The 17049-nt window shown below is 36.8% G+C and overlaps 1 pseudogene; it reads right to left on the bottom strand.

The window, feature by feature from the left end:
* Window positions 1-17049, bottom strand: part of LOC133631077 (neuropilin-1a-like) — a 216985-nt pseudogene that overhangs the window by 20159 nt on the left and 179777 nt on the right.

Raw genomic sequence — 17049 nt, 5'->3', positions numbered from 1 at the left:
AATGTCTAAGAAAAAGTTCCCACCCTATACACCAGTTGTGGAGCAGTACATTTAGGATTTCTTGAGAAACATCAGGTAACTGCGCTAACCTGTGCACCTTCAAAACCAGGCCTGGCCCTAACCAATCTGGCGCCCTAGGCAAGATTTTAGGTGGCGCCCCCCCACATCGGCAGTGAAGTGTATATACTCACAAGAAACCGAATAGCTTTGTCTTCGACCTTTTTTTTACTTAAAGAAAGCAAATTAACATATTATATGAGAATGTTGTTATGATTATCTTTAACCGAATCACAGCAGTGCTCAAATTAAACAGCATTCCCTCTCATGTGATATTGCTTAATTAACATTAATGATGTGCACTTTAACAACTAGGCGTACAACTATACCTAATATATAAAGGGGTGGAAAAGTGACTATTACCTGCAGGGCAAACATTAGCTAACCAGAAGGCAATAACAATGTAAACAAAAAACACCTGCTTAAAATATCTAATACAAATGTCCCTGAGGAATGTAAGGTGGGAGTACTGTAATTACCTAACGTTACATTATTATTTTCCATAACAATTTAGCCCCCTCCACAATATTAACCCGACGTTAAAAAAGAACTAGCTATTTATTGATTAGCAATTGCCGAATCATGTAACATTAGCTTAATGCTAAAAAGCCAGGTTACTATCACATTCTGTAACAGACAAATAATTTAATGTAGGCTAACGTTACTCGTATACCTGCTACCTTTGTCTTTTTCTCGTTTCTCCTCCTCTTCTTTTCTATTTTTTTTCCCCTGGGCACCTGACAGTTTTGGCCGTTTTGACATTTGTGGTGACGTCCAAAAAGAGTCATGATACGGGAAGGGAGGGGGGGCGTAATGTTGTAACAAATAATATTTCTATTAAATAGGCTTTATTTTGCATTTTAATTAACGTGGGATTATTTTTTGCATTTAGAAATCATAGTACCAACTTTTTTTTTCTTTTTTTTTTTCTCCAACATTTGTGGCTCTGGTGTGGCGCCCCCTGATGGACGGCGCCCTTAGCATTCGCCTATACGGCCTATGCCACGGGCCGGCCCTGTTCAAAACCCACCTTTTTAAACTGGCTCCGAATCTTCAATGCTTTTATTTTATTCAATGCTTTTTTGTAGAGATGTCCGATAATATTGAACTGCCGATATTATCGGGCGATAAATGCTTTAAAATGTAATATCGGAAATTATCGGTATCGGTTTCAAAATTATCGGTATCGGTTTCAAAAAATAAAATGTATGACTTTTTAAAACGCCGCTGTGTACACGGACGTAGGGAGAAGTACAGAGCGCCAATAAACCTTAAAGGCACTGCCTTTGCGTGCCGGCCCCGTCACATAATATCTACGGCTTTTCACACACACACGCGAATAATAATAATAATACCTGGGATTTATATAGCGCTTTTCTAAGTACCCAAAGTCGCTTTACATGTAGAACCCATCATTCATTCACACCTGGTGGTGGTAAGCTACTTTCATAGCCACAGCTGCCCTGGGGTAGACTGACGGAAGCGTGGCTGCAATTTGCGCCAACAGCCCCTCCGACCACCACCTATCATTCATCATTCAATTCACCGGTGTGAGTGGCACCGGGGGCAAGGGTGAAGGACAAGGGAGGGAGAGGGGGCATGCACCCAAGGACACAACGGCAGCGATTTTTATTTTGGATGGTAAGAGGCGGGGAGCGAACCTGCAACCCTCAGGTTTCTGGCACGGTGGCTCTACCCATTCTGAAATTCTTCACCAGTATTAAAACAAAATATAGACACGTTTGGCGGCACTTATACTTGATTCAAGTCTCTCGTCCATCAGACATGCTCATAGCTCAAATGAGTCAATTCCACTATTTCTTATTATTTTTTCCAGGAAGCGAGCCTTTGGAATAGGGTAGAGTTTGACTCGTCACCGTCCCTTGTTTTTTTCATTTTGTACGATCCATTTCAATCCAGTTTGTTGCTTGCTTTCACATTGTAAACAAAGCCTTTATCCAACAAGTACACAATGCACCCAACAATTCATTGCAAAATCACGTGGCCTTTCGAGCCCTGTATTAATGTACTTTTATATTTTGTACCTTTGAGTGCTTAGTTTTAACATAACTCCATTGTAAAGACTATCAATAAATAACCTCAAGTTGGAACTTTTTTTTTTTTAAATCTCTAATTAAAGGTACTGTTTACATATCTCCCAATCTAAATTTCAACATTCAGGGCATAATTCTATATGTCCTTAAACCAGGGGTGTACAAAGTGCAGCCTGTGTTACATTGTAGTCATAAAATAAGCAGCAACAATGAAAAAATACAGCAAAACAATATATTGTAAAAAGAAAAAGACTAGACTAGATCTGACCAATCTAAGTCTATGAGCATGAACTGAAGAATCCAACTTGGGTGAGAGGCAAAATCTCTTACCATGAATTGATTTACGTGGACCCCGACTTAAACAAGTGGAAAAACTTATTCGGGTGTTACCATTTAGTGGTCAATTGTACGGAATATGTACTGAACTGTGCAATCTACTAATAAAAGTTTTAATCAATCAATCAATTATAAGACAAACCAAACAGTATTATGTTGATACTAGGGCTGTCAACTTTACCGTGTAAACGCACGTGATAAATTATTATTATTATTTTTTTTATCACATTATCATATACAGTACGAGTGAAGATTAAACACATTCGGGTTAAAATTGAACCCGGCAGATGCGCACATTGTTACATGGTCTGTGATCGTGATGAGAGGCGGCCAATTTCGCATCAAAACAGAACTTTGGATAAAACTGAGGTAAATTGATGATATTGCAGCAACAAACACTCTTATCATCGGCGAAACACGTACTCGAGGATGGCGCCCATAGCATGAATGCTACATCCACAACAAGCGGAGAAGAACGCTACGCTGGCAGTCAATGTTGTCAATAAAAGTTCAACATATGCCTTTGCTAAATGGACAGCCACTGCATGTAGGACATATAACATCTGTGAAGACCAAATCCTGCATAATATAATAATACAATAAGAGTACTACACAAACAAGAGCATCAAGTTGCAACTACTGGCTTAATGTTAAAGTATTTTGCTTAGTAGAGAACATTGGACTCACAACGAGCTGGGGGCGCATTGTACCAAGAAAAGAGATCAACATTGTCACCAGAAGAGGTAAACACCTGTTTGTTGAAACAACTGGTTAAACTAAAGAAATTTAATTACAGATCTAAATGGTGCACTATGTTAAATAGTTTATGAGTGCGTTTATGACATTTTCGATTAGTAACTGCACCTTGTTTGCAATATTATTGCAAATACTTTTAAAATGTGCACTTAAGTCTTACTATACTTACTGTCACCAAATTTTGAGCAAAACAATGACTTGCAGTTCTGTAAAACGCAAAAAAAACATCCCTGTAGGACATTCTGACTACCAAATTGCATTTGTATCCAAATATTGGGGTATTTTCTTAAGCACATTTTTATACATGCAAGCAAATACAAACCTATGTGTAAACAGTTTAAGAGAGTGATTAATCAGATTTTTTTTTTAAAATCAGTTGACATCCCTAGTTGATACTAATAACACAGATTTGTCTTGAAATATATTTCAATTTTTTTAGCCCTTAAAAAGAAAATACATGTATCATAGCCAATTATGCAAATTATATGATATTGACACCGCCACGCTCCACAATACCCCTGGCCATGCCCCCACCACCACAAATAGATTGGCAATATGCGGGAAACACTGTATCAGTATATATTGCTCTTTGAATATTCTGTTCATTTTACTTTTATTGTAAAGTGTCTGAGTTTTTAGAAAATATTTTAATGAAATGTAATATTATAATGGCTCTGCTATTAGGTGGCGACTTGTCCAGGGGGTACCCCGCCTTCCGCCTTGCATGCCAGGCCTGGAGTTGGTGCTGTGACTGTCACTACATCAGCATGTACTTAAGTCACATGACTGTGCTGTAAAGTAAATGTACTCCATGATGGAGTTAACAGCACAACTGTGCATCATGTTTACACTCAGCATTTTTTTTAAAACGTCTACAATTTCAAATGCTTCCCACTTGTTGTTGTCAGTTATTATCAACGTCCAGGAAAAAAAAAGAGGTTGGTGTAAAAGGCCTCTTTGTGTGATGAGAGGCTAATAGGATGCAGAGATGAGAGGTCCGCCCAAAGTGAGCTGTCTTCACTCTTCACACCATGTTTTGGCCGCACTAATTGAGACCCAGGAGGCCTTCGTGTGTTGGCTCCAGCTTTTAATGCAACCTTCTCACCGCTTCTCTCTGTCTTTTGCATTTTGTCCATCTTTCTTCCTCTTTGTTCTGTCAGACGTTCTTCGACCGCTTGTCTGTTCTGGCTCCATTACTACTCGCCTCTACAAAAAAGGCAGGGTTGAACGAAGGGACGCTCCGTGCTCTTGGAGGATAATTTCGCATAATTCATAGTACTCTGGTAGGTGTCGTCAATCACTTGCAATAGGAACATTAAATATGCACACTATTGTAGGGGCTAGAGATTTGACGTTTGCGAATGAATCAAGTCCTTAAAATGGCTGTTTTAAGTGAACGAAGAGCCGATTCGCAACTGCGAGCTGTTCGTTTGGGAGCCGTTTTTTTATGCAATTGCTCACGCTGTACGTGCATGTGTGGCATAATTGGTAACTGGAATAGAAAATGAGTCAGTCAAAGAAAACCTTGCTGCATTGGGATTATTTTTTTTGCTTTATTGTTCTGATGTGAATACGTAAAGTAGTTTAAGCAAAAACACAAGGTAGGGTAGTACAATTCTGTATTCACATTTTTATTCTGTCCTAATTTGTATTGTAGTTTTATTGATACTTTTTATACACATATATAAATTGTATTTTTATTATGTGTGTATTTTCTTTCTGTATTGATAAATGCTCTTATATTATTATTAATTTTTAAGTGAGGGAACATTTTTAAAAAAATGGAGATATCTTTGCCAAACAAAGCACAGGGATATGGAACCACCTCATTGACAGCGAAAACACAACAAAAATAAAGTCAATCTTTTGAACGGCTCTGCAAGATCTGGCTCCCGTCAAAGAGCCATACATATTATCTGTGGGAGTGGCGAGTAATTGAGCATGCTGGGGTTTTGACTTTTGGATTATTTTGAGTGTTTGTATTTTAATTCTAGTTCGGGATGTAACGGTATCAAAATCTAACGGTACAATATTATCACGGTATTAAAGGGGAACTGCACTTTTTTTTTGGAATTTTGCCTATCGTTCACAATCATTATGAAAGATATGACGACGGATGGATTCTTTTTTAATGCATTCTAAATATTAAATAAACGCAAATAAAAGTCTGCTCACATCGGAGTCAATGGGAGCTTCACTATTTCGCCAATAAAACCCAATTAATAACCATTCAAAAACCGCCATCAATAGTCCATTTGCATTTCTTGAGTTGAATGTTAACCAAGTATAAGTGACATTGTTATTAAAAGCGCTAACACAGACAAACTATAGCCGCGGCGTGATCACTACCATGTGTGCCAATAATTACATCATCGAGTGGTCTGCTCGCTTCCTTGCTCTCTGGAAGTTTATTCTGGATCATAAATCATGCTTCTCACCTGCACAGAAGAAGTCTGACTAGGTATTCCAACAAGTTGGTACAATTTGACAGCCATTTAGGACCCGAAAATGGCCACAACGACACAAAAAGACGCCTGGCCCTGACGGCCCCCGCTGTGGAGAGGATTCTGGGAGATGCAGTTTATTTTTTAAAGCGCCAGAAAAAAACTACACACCAATTGTTTGTTAGACCCCGTCTAGGCATTATTGTGAAGACTTTGAAACCGCAATACCGAGGTATCTACAATCCACAACACCATTACATCCCTAAATCTAGTATGAATTGTGATTATTATGAATAAACTGCGAGATGCAATGACATTCCTGTCCTTCCATGACTTAGTTACGCCGCACATGTGCATGATAGAATCGTGTCGTGCCGGAGCCCAACTCCTCAATATTCAAACGATGTGAAGTGGGCCTAGACATTGTACCATTAGCTCAGATTGTATCCACCCTAAATGTCCTCTGCTGACATAAATGTAACAATTAACGCTAACTCAGTCCAGCATCACCTTTCAATGGATACGGTGTGACAGTAGAGCAAGATAACATTGCATGTTAGCAATTAGCGACTAACAACAATGAGAAGAAATGTGATTTGTGTGAAAGCTGATGCCTAAAGAAACCTGACTCCCAGGTGTAAACCTTGGATCCCGCCTCCAAGCTCCAGATGGACTTGGGGAAACTGTTTTTTTCTCCCTCCGAGGGTTGAATAAAGTGATCCAAGATGCCATATATGATACAGTCGATATTCTCTAGCGTGCATTCCTCATTCATGGACATGAAAGTGAGAGGATGTCTTGTTTGAAGTGGATCTCAAAGGTCCAAAACCAGAAAGAGGGCAGGAAGCGCTCACCTGGTATGAAGTCCATGACAGGGTCAGCGGCTGTGACGCCTCCCGCTGCACACAGATGGAACAGGCACGAAAGGGTCAAAGGTTAGCTGGTTTGGTCCCGCCCCCACAGATGCCTACACTTAATCTGCACACGAATATTTGCTTAACTTTACTTTGAAACCACGCAAGAGTTTGGAAGACACAAAAAAAAATGGGGTTTCTACATTAAAAAGGTAAACAAAGGGAAAACATGCTATAGAACAGTGTTTTTCAACCACACTAGTGTACCGTGAGATATTGTTTAGTGTGCCGTGGGAGATTATCTGATTTCACTTAATTGGGTTAAAAATATTTTTTGCAAACCAGCAATTATAATCCGCAAATGTGCTGTTGTTGAGTGTCTGTGCTGTCTAGAGCTCGGCAGAGTAACCTTGTAATACTCTTTCATATCAGTAGGTGGCAGCAGGTAGCTAATTGCTTTGTAGATGTCGGGAACGACGACAATGGTTTGCAGGTAAAAAGGTATCTAATGCTTAAACCCAAAAATAAAGAAAAGGCGAGTGCCGCTAAGAAAAGGCATTGAAGCTTAGGGATGGCTATGCAAAACTAAAATTGAACTGGCTGTAAAGTAAACAAAAACAGAATGCTGGACGACAGCAAAGACTTACAGCGTGGGGAGCAGACGGCGTCCACAAAGTACATCCGTAAATTACATTGCAATCAACAACAAGAAGTAAAACACTACACACAGGAAAACAGCAAAAAACTCAAAATAAGTCACGGTGTGATGTGACAGGTCGTGACAGTACACCTACTTTGAGACAAGAGCTATAGTGATGCATGGTTGGTTACGGTTTGAATTCATATCAAACAATTGCGAGAACGACTTTTTATTGTCAATATGAGCTGCTGAGTTTCATTTTTTTAATGTTTTCTGCTTCTGGTGTGCCTCAGAAATTTTTCAATGAAAAAAATGTGCCTCGGCTCAGAAAAGGTTGAAAAACACTGCTGTAGGATATAGAGAAAATAAATATATTTTGAAGGACAGTTGAGATGAAAAGCTGGGACTGAGTAGTCTACCTGTCATCGTGTCGTAGTCTTCAGGTGTGTCGGTCTTGGCGGACGGCGTGGTTACGGGGACGGTGATGGCCGACGTTGTGGTACCCCCAAATGTAGTCGAGGGAACGGTGGGACTGGGCGGAGTGGTGGGCGGGCTAGTCGTTGTGATGTCTGAATGAACAGGGAGGGATTTTAAATAACACTCATGAATATTCACGCATTCATCGTCTCTGCATTCATGAAAAATTCAACATCAATTAGGAAAACACAAGTTTTATTCACTGTCATGAAGATTTCAGTGTGGATAAATCTTTATATGACCATCGAGGCGAATCGAGTCATGATTCTTGTTCAACTCTGCCTGAGCTGAAGCAAGCAGCCCTCCAATTAGCATATGTAGGCCAGAAGGAAAGAAAATTATGTGCATGTAATTAAAAAAAAAAACATGTAAAGGTGGGCTGGAGGTGTGCTCTCGCTATGCCGTAGAGGATTCAGTGATAAAAGAGAAATGTGCGTCTTAAATTGGACTGTCGCTGTGAACACAGGAAGCTCCTTCTGATGAATGAACGAGTGTTCAATGCAGTTAAATTAAATGCTGCTTCACTGGCTGGCATTTCTATGAAAAGGCCTTTTTTACATAGTGTTTCATTGCTAATTTAGTCATATAAAAGCTGCTTCCACAGTTAAGAGCACTTTGGCTTTAATCATTGAAGTGCATCATAGTAAGTGCGGGTTTGTCTAATTAGCGTCTATTAGTATGACGATGCTTTAGTGAAAACAGAGCGTGTTATCGTCACATGCCAACGTTAGCACGTAGCAAACAGAGTCTAATGACATCGGTGACTGGAGGAAGGGCAAACACTTAGCAGACACACGGCGAAGATACCAGAAGGTAAAAGGAAGCTAACAGATGTTAACAGCGGCTGAGTGGTTTTTATTTAAATTTTTTGGTAACACTTCAGTATGGGAACATATTCTAAGTAACAAATGCTTAATTAAGAGTTATTTGGACACTAAGGAACATGTTGTAAGTAACAAAGACTTAATTTAGAGTTATTTGGTTAGGGTTAGGGTTGTTGCACTGCAAAAAGTCAGTGTTCAAAAACAAGAAAAAAAAAAACAATAGTTAGGGGTATTTTACTTGAACTAAGCAAAATTATCTGCCAATAGAACAAGAACATTTGGCTTGTCAAGACTTTCCAAAACAAGTAAAATGAGCTAACCTTAATGAACCCAAAAATACCTTAAAATAAGTATTTTTTCCCTAATAACAAGTGCACTTTTCTTGGTAGAAAAAACAAATATGAGACATTTTTTCTCAATATGTTGAAAAATATTCTTAAATTAAGTAAATGCTAGTGCCATTATCTTGACATAATGATATGCGCTCGGCATTACATTTCTTGCATTTTCACATCGATAAAATGACATCATCACCTTAAGTGCTCTTTCAATATATGTGTATATATATATATATATATCACAGATGTCCGATAAATGCTTTAAAATGTAATATCGGGAATTATCGGTATCGTTTTTTTATATCGGTATCGTTTTTATTTTATTTATTTTTTTATTAAATCAACATAAAAAACACAAGATACACTTACAATTAGTACACCAACCCAAATAATCCTCCCTCCCCCATTTACACTCATTCACACAAAAGGGTTGTTTCTTTCTGTTATTAATATTCTGGTTCCTACATTATATATCAATATATATCAATACAGTCTGCAAGGGATACAGTCCGTAAGCACACATGATTGTGCGTGCTGCTGGTCCACTAATAGTACTAACCTTTAACAGTTAATTTTACTCATTTTCATTAATTACTCGTTTCTATGTAACTGTTTTTATATTGTTTTACTTTCTTTTTTATTCAAGAAAATGTTTTTAATTTATTTATCTTATTTTATTTTATTCATTTTTTTAAAAAAAGGACCTTATCTTCACCATACCTGGTTATCCAAATTAGGCATAATAATGTGTTAATTCCACGACTGTATATATGGGTATCGGTTGATATCGGTATCGGTAATTAAAAGTTGGACAATATCGGAATATAGGCAAAAAGCCATTATCGGACATCCCTAATATATATATATATATATATATATATATATATATATATATATATATATATATATATATATATATATTTACAGCCCGGCCCCCGACCAATTTTTTTTAATTGTAATTTTGAAGAATTTATCTGAATGTGCATGAACTATTTCTGTTCAAAATTGTTTGAAAATGTCACATGTTAAATGTGTAAATATTAACTGTCAGTTTGCTGTACTGTGCCAACTGTACTACTATACGAGTACGTATGTTCTATTGTTTCATTGAAAATAAAACAGCAAAGTCCATTTGGCTGTCATCTGTTTTAATTATGAGACAATTGTGTCAAAGTCATGATTTTTTATTTCACGCTTGAAATAAGAAATTCTTACTTTGAAAAAGCAGTTTTATACTTGTGAGTGTTGACGACACAGTTTTGCAACAGTTGATATTGTAGTTTCAAGCATGTTTTACTCAATATAGGTCATCAAATCTCAGCAACAAGCTGTAATATCTTACTGAGATCATTTAGGACCAAAACACTTAAAACAATAACATAAAATCTGCTTAGTGAGAAGAATTATCTTATCAGACAGAAAATAAGCAAATATCACCCTTATTTGAGATATTCAATCTTACTTAGATTTCAGTTTTTGCAGTGTGTATGATAAGGCCATGCAGAATAAGTACTTAATAATGATTAATTAAGAGCCAATATGTTACTAATTTGCATGTTAACACGCAACTAATTAATGGTGAATATGTTCCCCATACTTAAGTGTTACCTAGTGTTTTTACAGCGGTTCAGCCGGAGCACATAAATCACACAAGACACTGTTAAAACGTTGGAGCGCATCCATTCAACCGAAACATTTTCCCCTCTCCTACCTCAGAGGAGGTCTGGTTTATTGTGTCTCTCTTTCGAGTGCGGAATATTTACATTAAAAACAGGTGATTTTCCAGCCATGCAAGGCTTGATTTAGGGATTGCTTCAAACCGGCAAAGATGTACAGCAAATAGGGGCACACACCAGATGTTCCACATAGGAGTTTTCACGCTTCTTCCACTCTTCCAGCAATTACTTCTATCATCGCTCTCTATGCATTTCCTGCTACTTCTATTAATCTATCACCCACACACACACACACACACACACACACACTTGCACTAGATAGCAGCCACACAACAGATAAGCACCATGAAGCGTTAGCAGCAAGTTAATAGAGTGGCATCATTTTGCTCAGCGCTTCATTTTGTGTATTTTGCTGCAGTGTAACATCCCAGTGGTCTGTTGTAGTCCTGCTTTACATCGACATCGCTATGATTTCATAGTAATAAAACGCACAAGCTAATCTGCGGATGACAGTGACATTTCCCAGATTATTGTAATTCCACAAAATCAGATTTTCTTTCCACAGACACAAGGGACTGGATCACAGGAAGATAAATAATTGTGGTTATTAAATTCAGACTCCTGGGGGAGACACAAGCCATGGCAACAAAATATTTTACATTTTGTGACCTCCCACACACTAACTCTGTTTTAAAAAATATTTTTTGGGGGAAAACAATTCATAACTAGAGATGTCCGACAATGGCTTTTTTGCCGATATTGTCCAACTCTTAATTACTGATTCCGATATCAACCGATACTGATATGTACAGTCGTGGAATTAACACATTATTATGCCTAATTTTGTGATGCCACGCTGGATGCATTAAACAATGTAACAAGGTTTTCCAAAATAAATCAACTCAAGTTATGGAAAAAAATGCCAACATGGCACTGCCATATTTATTTATTAAAGTGCATTATTATTTTTTAACATGCCTCAAAACAGCAGCTTGGAATTTGGGACATGCTCTCCTTGAGAGAGCACGAGGAGGTTGAGGTGGGCGGGATCGAGGGGGCGGGGTTTAGGTGGTGGTGGTGGGTGGGGTGGGGGGGGTTAGCGGGGGCGGGTTCTGCAAGGGGTTCTGGGTATTTGTTCTGTTGTGTTTATGTTGTGTTACGGTGCGGATGTTCTCCCGAAATGTGTTTGTCATTCTTGTTTGGTGTGGCGCATATTTGTAACAGTGTTAAAGTTGTTTATACGGCCACCCTCAGTGTGACCTGTATGGCTGTTGACCAAGTATGCCTTGCATTCACTTGTGTGTGTGAAAAGCCGTAGATGTAATGTGATTGGGCCGGCACGCAAAGGCAGTGCCTCCAATATTGTTGTCTGGGAGAAATTCGGGAGAATGGTTGCCCCGGGAGATTTTCGGGAGAGGCACTGAAATTCGGGAGTCTCCCGGGAAAATCGGGAGGGTTGGCAAGTATGACTGGGAGACGCAACTGCTCTGTACTTCTCCCTACGTCCGTGTACCACTCCGTGCAGCTGCGTTTTAAAAAAAGTCATACTTTATACTTTTTGAAACCGATACCGATAATTTCCGATATTTCATTTTAAAGCATTTATCGGCCGATAATATCGGCAGTCCGATATTATCGGACATCTCTATTCATAACGTGACTTGTTTGTCATTGGGCAAACAAACGGCACCCACCGTCCAGTTCACACCCGAGCAGCTCCAGGCGGAGGCCCACGCCCTCGTTGGTGGCTTTCTCTGGGTAGATCCGGATGAAACGGGTCAGAAGAGGACCCATGGATTTCAGCTCCGGCGTGTCGTGGTTCTGATTCCCAAAGAATATCTTGACAGTGAGGAGCAGAGACAACCATCAGATACCTAACAGATAAGACAAACACTGGTAGTGGAGGGGTGACTAAAGGGTGGTCCGGGGGCCATTTGCAGCCCGCAGCTCATTTTTTATTGGCCCACGGCACCATCTAAACACAAAATTAAACTCGGCCTTAAAGCAGAACTATTACAAACTGCAGTGGAACTATTCAGACTTGCTGTTTTACTGTCGGAATAACCAAAATCAACACCAAAACTAAAAATGTCTTGCATATTTACTAAATATTCAGACATACTGTATGGGTGAAAACATTTTTTTTTAATCCACAGCAGTTTGTTAACATGATTCTCCTCCATTTCTACATTCAGTCCTTTTGTTTACATTCTTCTGCTTTCATGCAACACAATACAATACGACAGGATTATTGTGTCTAGTATTATGATTCAAGGGTTGGACTATAAAGGGCAGTAAAGTTTCTGAGCACAATGGCCGCCTTTAATTGTGGAGTGCTTCTTGCTGTAAAGTAGTGTTTCTTAACCATAGGGCCCATTGTTGGGCCACGAGTGCCCCAAGGCGGACCTCCAAAAAATATCTGTTTCTCAGCTGCGGTCCGTTTAACCAAGTCTGATTTAAAAAAATAAATAGACAGAAACATTAAACATTGTTCTGGCTTCTTTAGAGCCATATTGACATATTAACTGAACTGAACTGAGGAAAATGTAATTTAAAACATTTGTATGCTCGTACAACACTTAAAACCTTTAGCATATCTGTATATGGAATTAAATTATGGAATGGATTAACCAAAGAAATCAAACAAAGCACCAATGTGATTCAGTTTAAGAGACTGTTCAAACTACAAGTGTTCACAAAGTACACAGAACAAAAATTATGATGAACATCTTGAACCCTTTTCTTCTTTGTTTTTTCTTTAGAGATAAATATTATTTACATATTTAATATTTTTTTACTTACTATGCATATTCATTTATTTTTTATTTATTCACTGTTCTGTTACAGAGAACAAGGACATGGGATACAATTGCTATGGAATGAAAAGGGGTAGGATTAAATAAGCTCTGCTTCTTCCTACTCCTTTTTGGACGTGCTGTAATAAAACAACTGGAAATATGTGATGTATTACATTGTATCGCATGCATGTTCGAAATAAACTGAAACTGAACTGAATATTATTTTTATTCGAGTGTTTAAAAAATATTTCTTCTGCTTTCATTTGTAAAGGTTTAGTTGTTTTTTTTTTAATGATAAAGAAAAACAGGTGTTGGGGCGCTTAACTTCCAGTTTATATGACTTCACGCAAATTAACTTCCTGTTGGCATTATTCATGCAAGTATATATCAATCACTTCACGCGAAGAGAGCACAGCCTGTAAGTTCAGCGTGCACAATGTTATAGTTTAGCTGCTCAGACTTTATACACGTTTAGATTAGGGTATGTCATTTAATTAATGGAGAAAGACGTTAATGTCTCCCGTATTCAAGTTAGCATTTAAGCTGTCTTGCAAGCTTCCACCAGCTTGCTTTTCCAGTAAATGAGCAGTGTCAACAGTTGGTGAATGTATTAAAGTGTTGCTGTCAATCCCGGTTTTTACGATAATTTTAATTCAAAACAGTAATACTAACCGTCAGGAGTTTTACCGCGGTTTAACATTATACCGTTTATCGTTGCATCCCTACAATGGAGCCATTGTTTATCTACTTGTTTTTTAATGTTAAGTGGACAATATGAATGTTGATGGACTCCTGCCTCATCAATAACACATCTCTTGCACGGCTCAATGCTAACAACAGCGTACTAATGTCAGCGCTCTGTTTGTCGTAAGGATCACGTTGACCAAGTTTTGGCGGAAAAACCTAAATCCTTGGTTGTAGTACATCAAAGCCCAGTTGCAGCTGAGATAAATTACACATGATGTAATCAAGTATTTCCATCTAATGTTCCTGCTGGAAGCCTTGACAACGGCCAGAGCCATGACGACTGGAGGATCCTTCGACTCCAGCAAGTAGAACACACTCAAGGCTACTATATTGAGTAAAAGGTGACTATTTGGTTGTTATTTCAAGTCTATAGGGCTCTTATGTTAGAAACCAAATTAAGAAGATGGTAAACCATTTTTAATATATAAAGGTTTATTTGAAATAGGGACAGATACAGAAACATAGATATCTGAAACAGTTATCCAATGTATGCATCATAGTGTTTGTAGCCAAAGCTAATTTACAACACTTGTCCCCAACAACAACAACAACACAGATCTAACATCATTAAAAATAGGGGAAAAAAAGAATAAGGCAAAGACGAGTCGATAATAATGATAATAGTAATAATACAAATGATAATAGTAATAATACAGACAAAGTGCAAACTAGATGCTAATAAACTAATGCTTTAACAATGGAATTATTTTATTTATCATTTGATAGTCCTACTTTGCAAAAAAAATAATTTACCATCAAAACTAGAGATGGGATTTATTGCTCTTTGAAGGGAGTCGGATCTTTGAAAGAGCCCTTCCAAAAAACTGGCTCGTTATTATACTGGTAGTTCTTTATATCAAGTAAACAATCGATGGGAGCAGTTATAGGATAAGATGTGGATAGGAATAAATTAAATGTACACAACATGCACCTGGGGATTGGCAACACTAAATTGCCTCTAATGTGTGAATGCATATATAATGTATTATAATATATATATATATATATATAATATACACTACCGTTCAAAAGTTTTGGGGTCACATTGAAATGTCCTTATTTTTGAAGGAAAAGCACTGTACTTTTCAATGAAGATAACTTTAAACTAGTTTTAAACTTTAAAGAAATACACTCTATACATTGCTAATGTGGTAAATGGACTATTTTTAGCTGCAAATGTCTGGTTTTTGGTGCAATATCTACATAGGTGTATAGAGGCCCATTTCCAGCAACTATCACTCCAGTGTTCTAATGGTACAATGTGTTTGCTCATTGGCTCAGACGGGCTAATTGATGATTAGAAAAACCCTTGTGCAATCATGTTCACACATCTGAAAAACCGTTTAGCTCGTTATAGAAGCTACAAAAACTGACCTTCCTTTGAGCAGATTGAGTTTCTGGAGCATCACATTTGTGGGCTCAATTAAAACGCTCAAAATGGCCAGAAAGAGAGAACTTTCATCTGAAACTCGACAGTCTATTCTTGTTCTTAGAAATTAAGGCTCAAACACAAAATTGTTTGGGTGACCCCAAACTTTTGAACGGTAGTGTATATATATATATATATATATATATATATATATATATATATATATATATATATATACACATATATATGTCTTAATTAGATTATCTAAAAAAATAGTGCTCGATTACCGTGGTAGAGCGTAATATGTATGTGTGGGAAAAAAAAAATAGTCCTTGTGATTTTTTCCCACACATACATATATATACATATATAACATATATATATATAATATAATATATATATATATATATATATATATAATATATATATATATAATATATATATATATATATATATATATATATATATATTATATAATATATATATATATATATAAATAAATGTATACAGTACAGGCCAAAAGTTTGGAAACACCTTCTCCTCATTCAATTGAGTTTGCTTTATTTTCATAACTATTTACATTGTAGATTGTCACTGAAGGCATCGAAACAATGAATGAACACATGTGGAGTTATGTACCTAACAAAAAAAGGTGAAATAATTGAAAACATGTTTTATATTCTAGTTTCTTCAATATAGCCACCCTTTGCACTGATTACTGCTTTGCACACTCTTGGCATTCTCTCGATGAGCTTCAAGCACACCTGGGAAGTGAAAACCATTTCAGATGACTACCTCTTGAAGGTCCATTGAGAGAATGCCAAGAGTGAGCGAAAAAGTAATCCGAGCAAAGGGTGGCTATTTTGAAGAAACTAGAATATAAAACATGTTTTCAGTTATTTCACCTTTTTTTGTTAAGTACATAACTCCACATGTGTTCATTCATTGTTTCGATGCCTTCAGTGACAATCTACAATGTAAATAGTTATGAAAATAAAGCAAACTCATTGAATGAGGAGAAGGTGTTTTCCAAACTTTTGGTCTGTACTGTATATTATATATATATATATATTATATATATATAATATATATATATATATATATATATATATATATATATATATATATAATATATATATATATATATATATATATACATATATATACATATATATACATATACATATAATATACATATACATATATACATATATATATATACATATATATATATACTATAATATATATATTATATATTATATATATATATATATTATATATATATATATATATATAATATATATATATATATATATATATATACAGTACATATTTTTTTTTAAATAAAAAAAAATGTAAATCCAAATGCTGCTATGTTTCCTTTGAGTAATTTTCTAGTCCAGTCGCCAGTCTGGTGGGTAATGGTCGACGCTGTATCTGCATGCTCATAAAAAAAAACGGCTCCCAAATGAACAGCTCATAACTGTGAATCGATTCTCACCGTTCACTTAAAAGAGCCGTTCAAAATACATGATTTGTTTGCAAATGTCACATCTCTAACCAGAACCAATTAGACATGATAAACGAGGGATTAATGTACATAGCATGTTTTGAGCCACATTACATTTGTTTTTCACATGTAACCAAGTAAGCAAAAGCTGAAGAATAGCCAATATGTT

Source organism: Entelurus aequoreus, linkage group LG16 (assembly GCF_033978785.1).
Source record: "Entelurus aequoreus isolate RoL-2023_Sb linkage group LG16, RoL_Eaeq_v1.1, whole genome shotgun sequence".
In the NCBI taxonomy this organism is placed as follows: domain Eukaryota; kingdom Metazoa; phylum Chordata; class Actinopteri; order Syngnathiformes; family Syngnathidae; genus Entelurus; species Entelurus aequoreus.
The sequence above is the reverse complement of the archived record's forward strand: the minus strand, read 5'-3'. Positions and strand labels throughout refer to the sequence as shown.